The following is a 16,288-nucleotide window of genomic DNA, read 5'->3' as shown; positions in this document are numbered from 1 at the left end:
CTGTATAAAATGACCATGCTCATGATTGAGGCAGAGAAAAATAAGTTGTTTCCTGTGTTTGACCGAGAAAAGATACCCGATGAATTGAAAAAGGTAGTGAAGGAGAAGGTGTGGGATTTCACAGGAGAAGATATTGGATTAATGAAAGACGTAGATCCTGTAAAAGTCTCTATAAAAGAAGGTGTAAGTTACCCGAATGTTCCCCAATACAAAATGACAGCAGAGATAATTAACGGAATAACTCCAGTAATAAACAAAATGATTGATCAAGGCATTTTGAGAGAGATAGAAAATAGTCCTTGTAATTCACCGATAATGGGATTGAAAAAGCCAAACGGAACATTTAGGATTGTGCAAGACCTTAGAAAGGTTAATAAAATAGTTGTCCTATATTGTCCAACTGTACCAAATCCAGCAGTGATTTTATATCAAATTACCCATTATGCAGAATGGTACACTGTGATCGATCTGTGTAATGCGTTCTTTACTGTTCCATTACACCCAGAAAGCCAGTCTATAGTTGCATTCCGGTTCGGAGATCGTATTTAGGCATGGTGCCGAATTCCTCAAGGGTTTACTGAAAGTCCATCTATCTTTAATCAGTTGCTAAAGAAATCCCTAGAAAGTTTGAGCATGCCTGGAGAGTCTGTATTGGTTCAGTACATTGACGATCTCCTAGTAGCATCAAAGACAAAAGATTCATGTGTAACAGAAACCGTTGCATTGCTGAATCATTTGGCAGAAGAGGGACAAAGTGTCTCCATCTAAATTACAATTTTGTCAGAAAGTAGTGCAATACTTAGGTCATAGGAGTGCCAAAGGAAACAGACAAGTCACTGCAGAAAGAATCAATATGATACAAGGAATGCAACCACCAAAGACTCAAAGACAAGTAAGAATGTTCTTGGGAATGGTAGGTTACTGTAGTCAATGGATTAGTGGATTTTCACTGATAGCAAAACCATTACAGAGATTAACCAGAGCAGATATCAGAGACCCTATATTATTGACCAAGACTGAGATGGAAGCATTTGAAAAGTTAAAAACAAGCTTATGTGAAGCACCAGCTTTAGGGATGCCTGACTATGAAAAAGAGTTTGAACTGTACTGCAGTGAATGAGAAGGATGTGCATTGTCAGTACTAATTCAGAGACATGGAAAACTGAGAAAGCCAATTGCATATTTCTCAGCTGTTTTGGACCCAGTTGCAAAGGCGTTGCCAGGATGTCTAAAAGCAGTAGCAGCTACAAGCATGAGTCTAGAACAAAGTGAAGGAATAGTGATGGGATTTCCTGTGAGGGTGTATGTACCTCATTCTGTGGAGATACTCCTCACTAGGACAGTATCTCACCAACAATAGGATGACGAAATACGAGAAAATAATTCTGGGATCAGAAAATGTGACAATCTCTAGATGTGTAAATATCAAGCCTTCTACGCTATTGCCTGATACCATGGAAACGGAAGTAAGAAATGAGGTTGATCATAAATGCTTAGATGTTCTTGAATACTGTACCAAACCGAGACCAGACATCAGAGATGAGCCATTGCCTGAATCTGATTATGTAATGTTTGTTGATGGTTCGTGTCTGAGAACAAATGAAGGTGTTCTGAGTGCTGCATATGCAGTCTGCACAGTAGCAGATGTATTGGAAGCATATTGTCTGAAAGGAATTCGTTCTGCTCAAATAGCGGAATTGATTGCTTTGATTCGAGCATGTGAGTTGGGAAAAGAAATCAAGGTTACCATAGTGACTGATAGTTAGTATGGATTTGGGGTTGTCCATGACTACGGACAACTTTGGTCCCAAAGAGGTTATTTAACTTCTGCAGGATCCCCCATAAGTAATGCCGAATTTGTGAGAATGTTGATTGACGCAATTCAATTGCCTGATAAAATTGCAGTAGGAAAATGTGCAGCCCATAAAAAAGGAGATGACTACATAACTCGAGGTAACAGGTATGTAGATTCCATTGCAAATATTGTGCCAGAAATCCTGCATCCATAAATCGGGACAGAAGCAAAGAGCATGTTTCAAGTCCTTCAATGCTAACCACAGTAGTTGAGACTTGGCAGGAAGTGAGGAAAATGGAGGAAGAAGTTGATGAGGAAGAGAAGAATTTCTGGTTAAAGGCAGGATGTAGGCAAAGAGAAGAAGATGAAATTTGGGTTTACAAAGATGAAAGACCAGTAATGCCCGATAGCATGATCTCAAATATGACCCGAATGTATCATGGTCAAGCTCATGTCGGAAGAGATGCCATGCTTCGTCTATTTAGACAAACGTGGTACAATCCCAAGTTCATGATGATTGCTGAAAGCTTGTGCCAAAGATGTTTTGTGTGTCAGCAATTTAATCCAAACAGAAAAACAATTGTGAGTCTGGGAACTATTGGACAGGAAGGAGGTCCATTTACAAGAATGCATTTGGATTTCATAGAACTTTCACCTTGTAATAGGCTCAGGTATGTTTTAGGGATCATTTGTCTGTTCTCTCGATGGGTGGAGGCTTTCCCCACGAGGAGAAATGATGGACTAACTGTTGCAAAGTTTCTTTTACGTGAAATAATCCCAAGATTTGGATTTCCAGTAACGATTGAAACTGATCGTGGAACGCATTTCCAAAATGAACTTATGCAAATGATCTGTGAAGCCCTGGAAATTCGCCAGAAATTGCATTGTGCCTACATACTTGAGGCTTCAGGGGTAGTTAAACAAGTGAATGGAACAATAAAAAACAGGATTGTAAAAATGTGTTTGGCAACAGGACTAAAGTGGCCAGACGCCTTACCACTTGTTTTGATGACAATAAGAAGTATTCCTGACAAAAAGACTGGATTGAGTCCACATGAGATTTTAATGGGCAAAGTGATGAGACAAGCATGTGTACCAGTTGATAAACTGTTAACTATTAATGATGACATCATACTGGATTACTGCAAAAACTTGTCTGACGTGGTGACTTCTGTGTTCCATCTGGTGGGAACCGAATCAAACACGAAAGTGAAATATCCAGCTCATGATCTAGTTCCTGGAGATTGGGTTCGGATAAAGGTACATCGCAGAAGAAACTGTTTGGTGCCTCGCTGGCAGAGACCAAGACAGGTCATATTGGTCAGCACCACTGCAGTTAAATCTGCCGGAGTAAAGAGATGGGTGCATGCAAGCCACACCATCTGTGTGCGTGAACCTGAGAATCCAAACGAGGAAGTTAAAGCACAACTGATTCTGATTCTGAAGCTGAACAAGAAAGAAATCCAGATACTGAAGCTCGACATCTGGAAGTATCAGATGCTAGCTCTGCGTCTGAAGGAGAAGAAGAAATTGTCAAATTACCGAATTCTGAAGATCAATCTGGGGATCTGAAGATCGAGATTTGGTAGACATTGACACCAGTAAGGACACTGAGCAATGTGGAGACAAAATCTGGTGATCAAGAGAATACTGAAGAACAGTCTGGAAGCTCTGAAGGCAGGAACCAGAATCCTGACACTGGGAAAGAGGAAATAACTCACAATAATGATGAGATTCCAAGTACCAGCTATGGAGATGTTCCTAAGAGAGTGAAAGAACTATCAAAAGAGAAAACTGACTTTGAAAAAGAAAAATACGTCATAAAGTTTGTCATAAATGAAACTGTCGAAGAGACTGAGAGTGGAACTGACGACAGTGCAGATGAAACTCCATTGAGAAAGAGTTCAAGAAAAAGGGCTTGGAGAGTGGAACATAATATCACGGAGCCTGAAACAAAAAGAGTTTGTAAAGGAGATAATTGGCCTAAAGAGACTGATGGGCTGAGATTTAAACTGGTTAACAAAGCAAGAAATCCAGAAGATCAAGTAAATGAAATAACCAGTCAAAAGGAGTTGTTGGGAAAAAGAATAGAAGTTGTTCAAAGGCCAAAAAGAGTGAGTAGACCAAACCAAAAATACAAGTCACCTGAATTGACATATATTGTTTTACCTCCTATTGAAGAGGTAAATAGTAGCCAAGAGAACTTATATTGCCCAAAGTCAATTGGAAAAAGTGAGTAAAAGAACTGAATCACAAAGAAAAGTGATAATTGATCAAAGGTATAAGGTAAAGACAAAACCCGAAGTCCTGATATAAGGAGAACATTGTAAGTGAAAGGTGAAAGCCTATAGATGACAAAGGTGTGAGAGAATTATAAAAGCTGATCGTGTAGAAAAACAAAATGGCTAACAATGATCATAAAACGAAATGTTCTATCTTTAGAAAATGGTGTAGAATGTGTTTGATATGTACAGGACTATTAATATTGATATGGATAATTTTAGCTATTGTCATTCCTTTTCAGGATAACTTAGTGAAGTAAAAACATAATGTGAGTTCAAATGAACAAAATGTCGAATCAAAGTCTAACAAACAGCATGTATATAGAAAAATGCATCAAGATAGATCAATTAGTAACTATACCAATAATACATTTTCAAGGTTGTTGTTTGAGTATGTTAAGACCATGGATGCTAGGGACTGTTATGTCTGTGTGAAATTACCTGCTTCTGTTTCAGAAGGGGTGACGTACCACCATCTTCCACTTACATATGGTGTCACGTGTAGTGTGATTGAAAGTTTGTTTTATCAAACAGGAAAACTAGAATAATATTATCCCAATTCAGATGACGTATTTGCAAAGTTAAAAGTAATTAATGCTATGAATAAAGCAAAGCCAGCTAAAGTAATTGGGGAATTCTTTTTGGAAATGGATGAATTGAGCCACGAATACGCTTTTAAAAATAATTTGACATGTAAAATGAGAATTGAGGAGAAGGCATTTTTAGATATGGTTGAAGAGAGAAGAATTGCTTATAAACGTAGTGAAAAAGTAAAACATGAGAAATCCAAATATTGGACATTTGAAGATGAAAATCTGGATGATAGAAATGTAAATGTGGCCATAAATATAGACACTCCTTTGTTAGGGAAATTCTGAATTAGAAGAGACAACACTGTGTATGACAATTATTTTTTGGGAGCGAGTCAATGTAAAGACACCTATAGAATCATAGGGGCTTGGGGATTTAAAGGTGGGAAAGATCCAATTTTCCCTGGTATATAATTCATATGTGGAAACAAAGCTTATTATAGATTACCGGACCACTGGTATGGGACATGTTACGTGGGTCTGGTCTTTCCTAAAATCTTTTATGTAGATAGAGATACTAATGGAATACATGAGATAGGTAAACCTTTAAGTCGTAGAAAAAGAGAGAGTGTAATTGAAATAATAGGTGATATTTTTGGAGCACTGATACCAGCAGTGGGAATATCTTTTAATGCGAACAGAATTCGAAAAGTGTCAACGATAGTAGATCGTTTGTCAACAGACACAGCAGGAGGATTCTTAATGGTAAATACTGAAATGGTTGCTATGAGAGCTATGGTGATGCAAAATCGTCTTGCTCTAGATATAATATTGGCAAAAGAAGGAGGAGTTTGTGGAATTTTGAAGGTGCAGCACTGTTGTACCTACAATCCAGACAAAAGTCAAAATACTGAAAAGTACATTACAAACATTACAGAGTTGCATAAGGAAATTGAACCACTGGAGGTTGATGGTGTTCTTGAATGACTTGGTAAAAGTCTTTCAGCAGTTAAACATTGGTTTCAAGAAATAGGTAGTTCAATTATAGGTGAGATACTAATACCAGTAACAATAATAGGATTAATGTCTTTGATGTTAAGATTATGTTGCATATATAGAAAAAGAAGGAATACTAGAAAGTCAATAAAGAAAGCAACTCAAGAAAAACGAGAAAGAGAAAGAGAAAACTATGATATAGAAATGAAAGAATTTCGAGAAAAGGTCTTTGAAGAAACCAGAGAAGACGATACTAGAGTATACATTGTACTAATCTGAAGAACTTGAAACATGTTCGGATAAAATTTTCAACATTTTCGGAGATATTTGGTGATAAGATCACCAAAGGAGGGAGTTGATGGAGCGAGGTGGAAAAACAATTTTTTTATACCCCTCGTGAAGTCATTTCCTCATAACTGTAACCTTTATTAATTGTGTGGGTTTGGAAAATATTAATCAACGTCGTATGGAATGCATACACAAATACATGTGGGAATACTAATCTGCTTGCATGGAGAACTATAACTGACTAATTTAGTAATGTCGCCATGTTGTTTATTAATGCAAAGCTTTAATTTAATCAAAAGCAGCATAAATGTGCTTTCTGTTTGATGGAGCAAGGATTCGCACATAAAGCGACTTGCTCGTACTCATGCACCTCGAATAACCCTAGCTATGTAATCAACATGTTTGTCTTACTAATTTGTCCCTTATTCTTTCCCCATTTGGGTGTCCGAGTGAAGCTTGCTTATGTGTTTTCTAATCCTAATACGCTTGCATATTAAATGGCTGCTGCTACGCGGTAATCTCTACTGCGCATGCGTCTGTCATACCCACGTGACATGACGTACTCGCAGTTCTGGAGGGAACCCTTTCACATCCGCGCACTAGTGCTAAAATGGCTGTTCTATGTTCTCACATGCGAGAAGCTTGCATTGCTGCTTTCGCTAAGCTGTTCGTTCTGCTTAATCCTAATGCTGTAGTTTATATTGAAGTAATGGGTATAGTATAGAGATTCATGGTATACAGTGTAATCATTTATTACTGTGTTCTAAATTGTTTCCTTTTACTTTTCATGTATCGTACTCTTTGGGCCTGGGAGGTGCTTCCTACTCCATTTTGGAAGTCCCTCCTACACATGGCAGAAAAGGAGGGAACATGAACTTCGCAGCATTGGAACCCAGCCAGATGGCAGCAACAGCCAAGATGCGTCTGGGAACCCGAACTGTGACCAGGCTAGAAGAAGCTGAACTGTACTGAAAATTGTTACAATTGTATTCAATGTTATATTTACCATTGTTAACCAAAGGCATATGTCATGAGAACCTGGAATTTAAGGGGCGTGAAAGGAATCTGAATAAAGAGCCTGAGAAAGTCTAGAAAATAGGTGTTGTGATGACCTGTCCTCCTCCTTTGTCCAATCAAAATTGGGGATCCTTACACTTGCAACATTGGGAGGTGGTACACTGACCTGAAAAACAGTATAATTAGCGGAGGTTTAGCCAGAGAAATTGTCCGACTTGTCTGATTAGCTGACCTGTCACTGACCCTAAGCACTCAATAGGTGACTGAAAGCAGAGAGCTGCAGAGCACTCTGTTGGGAGGTTCGAGAACCCAATATGGGTATTTGGGAAGTGAAAGTGCTGGCGAAGCACTTTGCTGATAAAATTTATAACCCAGTCGGGGTTTTGGCAGATTCCTTGCAGAGAGGGAGTAGCACAGGCGTTGCAACCGAAGCTGCAGGTGTTGGTCTTAACCTTTGGTGAACCGGTCCTGATCCAAATCCTGGGGTTATCCTGTCCTGATTGTCCATGAGATGCACCTGCTTGCCTACTGGCACTGAAGTCCTTGGGGTTCCTCCTGTCCTTTCCAACTGACCCGTGGCCAGGGTTGGTCTTCACTCTATCCTAGGTAAATATAAGTCTATGTGGGGGTTTGTAGATAAATGTTCCTTTTTTCCCGTCCCTTGGTAAATGAGATATTCGTGTATTACTGACTATTAGCATGTTCCACTTTTCAACCCACCTTTAGTCAATGCTAAATCATTTCTATATAGTATATGTTCCTTTTTCTTACCCTCCCTTTAGGAAATAAGTTGAATCTATAGAATGGTCCAACTCTTACCTTCCCTATAGTTTAATTGTGCTGAAATCGAATTCTCGAATTACATATTTGCATTTCTCCTCTTTCAAACTGTTAGTGTATTGCGAAAGTCTTTGGGTTTAGTATGTTCCCTTTCTTTACACTCCTTTAATCAAGATACGAAAGATTGTTATCTAAAATTAGCATGTTCCTTGTTTTCCCTTGCCCTTTTACTTTAAGTCTCTAAATGCTTAGCATACTCTATCTTATTCATGGCTATACACTGTTTTTGATATTAGTTATTGATAGTCTTATCACCTTCAACTTTTTGATCATGACATATGATGATGATGATGATTAGATAAAGAGTTTGAACCTACCCTGACTCTGTGGTTATTATAATTGCAAATGTTATGATATTTGAGTGCCTTACTTTTGACTCAACTCCCTGATCCATTGTGTGATGGTATCGAGTGTCAAAGATTTGTAGGATACTGGTATAGGAATCAGTAATAGAAAATCATAATATACTGGTAGTAGAGCGCGAGTTACCCAAACAAAAGTTAAAGCATGTTATTTTAGAATTATGGGCCCAGGTGAGTATCTGTATAAATTTTAGTTGGGTGAACTGCGCGCTCTATCATGTTCATGTGTTTTGTGGCAAAGACTTGGAGATAAGTGAGTATATCATGCATATATGTTGCTTATTTGCTAGGTAACAACTAATAGGAACACTTTTAGTATGGGGGGAGATAAACATAAGGGCTGTATTTCAATAATTAACATTTATTTGTGTTTGTTTCTATGATAGTTCCCGTTCTGGCCCGTGAGGCCTAGTAAAAAGATGGCTGCTTCATTAACTGTGAATGGAAGATGAAGTGAGCATGTGCAGCCCAAGGCTGAGATTGAATGTGTGCTGCCTGTGCCTGAATGAAAGCAGTTCAAGGACAACTTGCCCTGGAAGTCCTGATGACTGCCAAAAAGAATGAACATTTGAGTTACTGATCGTGGGAAAGGATCATGTAGTATCTAGTTGAGGATGTGACTAGGCCAAAGACTTTCTCGAACAAAGGACTCCTTAAAATTCAGCTGATGCTACGGAAATTGAATATTAGAATGATGAGGTGATGCTCATCCACCCTCAAACTGTCCAATCAGAACTTGAGTTTGGGCTGATAGTTACTTTTGTAGATAGATAAAGTTAGTGAAAAAGGTATAAAAAGTCTTGATTTTCTTTAAGAGGTAACTCTCTTCCGATTTCCTCCTGAGATGCTGTTGGTATGCTGATTTTCCTGAGATGTAAGAATTCTTGAATAAATGTTTTATTTTCTTTGAGTGAGAGCTGAGCTTTAGATGAGGTTATTAGTTAGCGAAGTTAGGAGAAAATGAATTTTGGGAACTATCTGTCTTTTGCTAATATTTGTGTCCTGAAATCTAAATAATAATGTCTATTTCTGAAATCTCTGAAAAAAATTAATATAACTGTTTGATATAAAACTTTTATTCCTTTAAAGTTATTTTTGAATAAAGAAATAAATAAGGCGAATAAACTGTTAGACATGCAAAATTTTGTTTTTAATAAAAATTTGATGAATGGAGAATTAAGCTCATCTTGTATTTTACTACGCCTAATTTTTTACTAGCAGATTCATCGACTATAATGGTGGTGTGTCTGAATAAAATGTCTTGTTATTAAAAACCATGGTAAAACTCATTTAAACTGCAGGTGTAAATAGTATAAATATTTAGTTTTAATTTAGACACTCCGCTATGATACACCAGCTCTCCTTTGAAACTCACGGATCCATGAAGTAGGATGGAAGTGTTTTTTGAGTAACTCGCAGTGTTATGGGCCCCACTGATGAGTAGATGGATGATTTGGTACTTCAGGGAAAGGTGATATGGTTTTAGAAAATATTTCCGGAGTAGCGCTGCATCATACCCTCTGATAATAGCTTTTGGTGTTTTTAAATAAGCCTAGGATACAACCTGAATAATGGATATTTTGTGGTTTAGCCTAAGGCTTGTTTAACCTTCAAACTGAATCAGAGTATTTTATCCAGAAAAAAAAAATATAGGGGCATATCAACAAGATGTGCGTTAAAAAATGCACTTCGCGCATTTCACTATCGCCGGCTATCGCCGGATTTTTTCGCCGTGTTAGCACGTTATTATCAACGCGTAACACGTAGGCGATAGTAAATCCTGCGATAGCCGGCGATAGTAAACATTAGCGCATGAAAACAAGCGTTGTTTTCACGCGCTAATGTGTGCCTTGATAATATGGGGGGGTGGATTCAGCGTTATGATCCACACCCCCATGTTATCAATGCCCTAACACCTGGTCAGAGCAGGCGTTGGGAGACCTGCGATAAACAAGTTTATCGCAGGTCTCCCTCTCCCAACGCCTGCCTTGGTGATAGGGTGTTCCCACCTCCAACCACATTTTACATGTGGTTGGGTGTGGGAACGCCCAATTTGCATGTCATTAGCGATGTTTCTCGCTGACATGCAAAGTGGGCTTGTTAATAGGGTGCTGGAAGTATCGCCGCTTTCTCTGCACAATTCGCCGAAAAAGCGGCAATACTTCAGCTTGTTAATATGCCCTTCTAAGAACTCCCTCAGGAAAACCCCCACCATCTCCACCCAGGGGTGAGCCGTAATCTTGTAAATAAGGTGCATCCCTGCATTTTCAAAATGTCAGAGCACAGAACTGCCAAATTTGGCGCAGATCCGGGCTTCAACATTTTTTGTGAATATACCCCTCAGTGTCCTTACCTCATTTGGAAGTGGCTGCATTTCACAGTTTTCAAAGGTGGAGAAATTACTGAGTCTGATTCACAAAGGTAAACTTACACTTTTGAGTAAGTTCACATTTTTTTGCAATTCATAAAGCAATTTTACAAGTAGCATATTTTGACTACCTATCTTTTTATGTGTGGGGTCTCCTCCACAAGTGTGGAGACTCAGCAGTCGTAAAGATGCCACTCGTAAACTTCTTTGTGAATTGCACACTTTTGTGTAAGTGTACCTTTGCGATTCAGGCCCACTGTGTTTACATCGGTGGCATCTCAGCTGGCTCTGCCATCAGAAACCCTTGGCCTGTCAAGTGACAGTAGTGTTCACCCCTCCCTACTTTTGGCAAGGCTAGTCCCACTGAATTTCCCTGCCTGGGAAGGGAAAACAAACAATGTCCCCCAAGCTCAGCGAGAAACCCCCTTTCATGTCAGGGCCATTGTTAGTTTTTCGAAAGCAAAATCCCAGGAGTATGCTTGTGGAAAATAAAACAGAATGCAGAGTGGGCCAAAAGATGTCAGCTTGCTCAGCATTCACCTGTGCATGGACTGCATCAGCTTCATGGAAGAATGGACTTAAAGCCCAGCGATCCCAGCCACACAGGCAGGAATCTCTAAATAGGGTAAGCTATTGGGATAATTGACCCCCTCCGATATCCAACTATGGGATTTACTTCAACCACCAAGTGTCATTGAATGTACTATTTGTGCTCAGCCGGAGCCAAACAAAATCCCAAATACTGGAATGCATTAGCATCTTAAATAAACCAATAGGACTTGATACATTTTGTCAGTGCTTAATTAAAAAAAATACGTACCAGGTCTCTCTTTAGAAGGCCACTGCAGCTTGCACCTTACATTGCCTCTGTCATGCTACCAATGATAGTAACAACACAGCTACTAACCACCACACTCCTACAAGTGTGACAATTTGGACTAATTCAAGCCTCAAAACTGTAAGAATGGCTTGGGCGGTAGGTAACAGTAATTTTAAATGTATATTGACTAAATAATGAACTGTTGTTGTGGTCATCTCTAAATAACCCAGTCAGCCCCACCTTATGGCAGATTGTCACAAGTGCTGGTGATTATGTGCTGGTGCCGAGCCACGGAAAACACCAGCTCAAATTAAGCACTTCTTTTCTCATGGAACAGTATGGAAGCTTTATGACTACTTTACCGGAAAAGGGAGACATCTCCTGTCTAGGAATTTTTTAATTGTTGTGGAAAATGCTGCATTTTTATTGTCAATTGGCCCAGTAATACTTTTCGAAACTGATAAATCATAAAGATCAATTAGAGTGCTTTGAAAGGTTTCAAACTGAGGACATCTTTGGAAATGCATAAAATGATACATTAACCTTCCATTCCTCTTCTCCTAGGTGTGCCAGGCAACTCCATGTCATGAAGGTTGAGAAACTTCAGTCCTGAGTTTTAAAACGAATGCCTCATAGGATTCGTAATCCTGGTTTATGCAATTTGCTTCAGTCGAACACAAAATAACAATGGGTAAAAGAAATGCCCAGGATAGGGACATGGACTGCTTGGTGACAAGTAGATTTCTGGTAACCCTATGTTTCTCGTCACAGTCCCAACAGAAATGGCCAGGAAAGATAATCTAGGGTAAAACAGTGCTCTGAGGTTTCCCACGCTCATGCAACAGTAGGCAACTACTTCAGTTTATCTTTACATTATATCAAGCATTTTCCTGAACTAATAATGGAATAAGCAGGATTGCAAGTACCAGAATGTAATGAACAAAACCTTTCCTGAGCTGTACGAGTCTACAAGGTCACGTTTTTAAACTATATTTTTGCTGGTGCCCACTAACTCCTTTCCCACTCGAGCTGGAGGCATCCAGTTGAGGGAACCTGTCTCACGTTCATTTAAGATTGACTTGCTATCACTTAGGGGTCGATTCCGATTCGGGAAAAAAAAAACGTCCGTATGATTTGTATCCGGAGCCCTCTCCGTACAAATCGTACCCATCCGTCCGAGTCGCATAGTACGAGTCGTATTCCGTGAATCCGTCCGAATCGTCGCGATCCGTAAGTATTGCAAGGCCGAAACCGTGAACCGTATGACTCGTACACATGCCGTATGACTCATACACATGCTGTACGACTCGCACACATGCCGTACGGCCCGACGAGTACGATTCGGACCGGGGTATGAGGACGCGATTCGTACGATCCACGTCAGGTAAGGGCCAGTCTTATGGAAAAGCACACATACACACCGTAGGGTCCGTACCCCCCATGATCGCAGGGGTACGCACCGTACCCCTGCGATCATGGGGTGTACGAGCCGTACCCCATGTACGATGGGTGTACGAGCCGTACCCCATGTAGCCGTACCCCATGTACGATGGGTGTACGAGCCGTACCCCATGTATGATGGGTGTACGAGCCGTATCCCATGTTCGATGGGTGTACGAGCCGTACCCCATGTACGATGGGTACACCCATCATACATGGGGTACGGCTCGTACACCTATCGTACATGGGGTACGGCTCGTACACCCATTGTACATGCGGTACGGCTCGTTCACCCATCGTACATGGGGTATGGCTCGTACACCCATCCTACATGGGGTACGGCTCGTACACCCATCGTACATGGAGTGCGGCTCGTACAACCCATGATCGCAGGGGTACGGTGCGTACCCCTGTGATCATGGGGGGTATACACCGTACCCGGGGTGGCCGTTCCATACCTGTTTCGGTGCGAACTCTGCTTTTACGGCTGTTTTCAGCTCCCGTAGAAAAAAGGGTCGTACGGTGCTGGGTCGTAAAAACCAGCCGCGAACCGTACAGATGTTGCGTACAGCGGGTTCCGAGGGAGAACCGTACGGAGATTAGAGTCGTACGGTCTCTGTACAACTTGTACGGAGTACGGCTCCTGGTACGAATCGTACTTCGTTGTACATACGGGGTACGTTGCAGGGTACGATTTGTACGGGAAAAACGCTCCGAATGGCTATTCGGAGCGTTTTTTCCCAAATCGGAATCGGCCCCTTATTGTTTGTTTCTGCAAAACAAACCAACCCTCACAATCCCCACCCCCCCATTTTCAAAGTACCACTTTGGTGTTCCCAGCTTTGTATGCATGTGATCAGTGCCAGTAAAGCATTGTGCGTGCGCCCCTATCACCAGACAACAATGCAGAAGTAATCTTACATTTCTTACCACCTATAGCACAATGTAAATTAGAACATTTGGAATATTGGGAGCTCCATTGAAAACAAAAGAGTGCTTCGGGCTTCTAATAGATGGAAGAATCCCGAGCTCCATTGAAAACAATGTAGTGCTCCAGGCTTCTAGTAGCTGGTAGAAGCCTGGACCTCCAACATTCCAATGTTTGTTCACAGCTGTTTCTGTGAACAAAGGCCTCAGGAGCCCGAGGGGATTTCAATCCCCTCGAGCTCCGTGAGGCCTTTTATTTTATTTGTTAGAACATTCTGCCAACTACTGGCATTAAAGTCATGCTCCCTTGTTAAAGGCCTGAGCTGAATTACCGGTATAGCCTGCTACAGCGGTCTTTAAGGCTATAGTAGAGATCACGGGTTCTTACCTAACCTGAGTTGAGCTCACAGAAACATCAGACAGAGACAAAAAACATGCATGCTTGGTAAGATAAGGACAGCTTTCCAAATCTCTTTCTTCAGTAACTAAGAAAAGCTGTTTCAACTTGCAAGTCAGTTAATGTAGCTGACCACAGTCTGTACACTAGTGCATGCACTGTGAGAATGACTGGTCCTGCTGCCCGCCCTCCTCATCCTTGCACAACACATCAGTGCCTCGTGCAGATCTAATCAGCAAATGAGCGGTGGTTGATGTCCCTCCAACAGCCTGGTCAGTCACCGTTGGCCACACGAACAATGGGGCTTCATATTTCTTATATTTTATTGCGGGTGAGAAAGGTACATTTTTTGTTGTGTGGGTGTTTACACGTGAGCTGGGGAGGAGATGTGGCCTAACAACTAGGACTGCTCACTTTGGAACATGGTGAAGGAGGTTCACATCAATAGCCGTAGCGCAACATCCTTTATTCCGGCCAAATTATTTAGGGAGAGATTTACTTGCATTTCACGCAATGTAGGGCAACAAGCAAAGTTGTGACGATGCGTTGGGTGACAAAGAGACAAAAAGAATGCACCATATAATTTAAGATATCACACATTTAAGCTGGCTACTAGCGCTGGTGCACTGTGTGCAACCTACCTCCAACGCAGGTCCTGTGGTGCAAAAGTGTCTGAGTTACATGTAGTATTGGTTTTGTGCATGAAGGGACACCTTCATGCACCAAAACAATCCTTAATGGTGTTTTTCTCTTTCTATATGTGCTGCAAACTGCAGCACATATAGAAAGAGGAATTGGTCTAATTTTGCATTACGCAAAATTCGCTAATTATTTTGAATCTCACCAGCGTAAATAAAATTTCCCCCAGGGCGGGTCATGATGTCTGGTGGGAAATAGATAGGGCATGGGAGAGTGGCAGGTGCTACATTAAAGGAAATTGTCTTGCTTCTGCTCTGAGGTACAATCACAGCATTGACCGAACAGCCGTTCAGTGGCGAGTGGCTGTGAGACACTGCGAGATCGGTGCCAGAAAGAATGCAGAGAGTAAAAGTAGAAAATGTGAGAAAGATTTAGATATCCTCTACCTAGAAATGATAGTAAAATTACATGGGAAGTGTTGGTTACTAATCGAAGAGTCGCGTAGTTAAAAGAGGAGGGGACCCAAGGATCAACCAGGACTTAGTCTTGTAGGAACCGCGAGCTGTAGCGGCAAAGGGGTGGAGAATATATATATGTAAAGTTGTAAGCACCTTTCTAAAATGTGTTTTTAAACATAGACTAAATCTCCAAAATAATAATTTTTCATCATCTTGATTAAGTAACAGTGACACAAATTTTAAATGAATTGAATACGTATTAGTCCTGTTAAAATGTATGTAAATGAAATGTATAAATGCTTTTATCGTTTTTCATGTAAAACTGAAACCGAATAAAGATTTTACTTACTTACTTGTAGGAACCGCGAGCTGTAGCGGCAAAGGGGTGGAGAGTAGGAAGTAACAAGAGACTGAAAAAGATAGGTCTATGAGATAGGATGAGAATCAGTTGAGTGGATCTTCTTGCCCCTAAAGTTGGCTAAGGTGGGTAATACAGTGGGATGATCAGGGTGTAATAAAGAGGGGACAGGACTGCTTTTTTTTAGCAGATTTATATAGCGCAAACTCAACCCGAAGGTATTGGAGCCCTTTACATGAGCACCAGTTATATTACACAAGGACACATTCATTTTTTGGTAGGCATGGGGAGATTAAGCGAGTAGCCCAGAATCACAGGAAGCTGAGCCGAGGCTTGAGCCTGGTTCCCCAACTCCAAAGTCGGCAGCTCTGGCCGTAAGGCCACAACCTCTCTACCTTGCTTCACAATATCATACAGATGTGAAATTGATTATCCAAAGCTTGGGGGATTGCAAAATGTAAACAGCTACAGCAGCAATGTTTGAGTTAAACTATGGCAATTTGTTTCTGCGATGAAACAGTCGAGCTGTAAAAGACAACCATTTAATACCCGTATTATATATTTAATAACTGTCTTATATACCACCTCCAAGAAATGCAATTTCAAACTCACATCTTTTTACATAATATGTGAATCAAGCTTTGGTTTTAGTGTAAAATGTTAACAGCTATGTGTTCAGCCTGATCAGGTTACTAGATTGGTAAATATGTTGTCTTAAACCCAGTCATTTATTCATTGCCTCTATGCACATTTCCATCGTGTCAGTCACCC

The sequence above is a fragment of the Lissotriton vulgaris genome, chromosome 10 (genome assembly GCF_964263255.1).
Source record: "Lissotriton vulgaris chromosome 10, aLisVul1.2, whole genome shotgun sequence".
Classification (NCBI taxonomy): domain Eukaryota; kingdom Metazoa; phylum Chordata; class Amphibia; order Caudata; family Salamandridae; genus Lissotriton; species Lissotriton vulgaris.
This window is presented reverse-complemented; position numbering follows the sequence as displayed.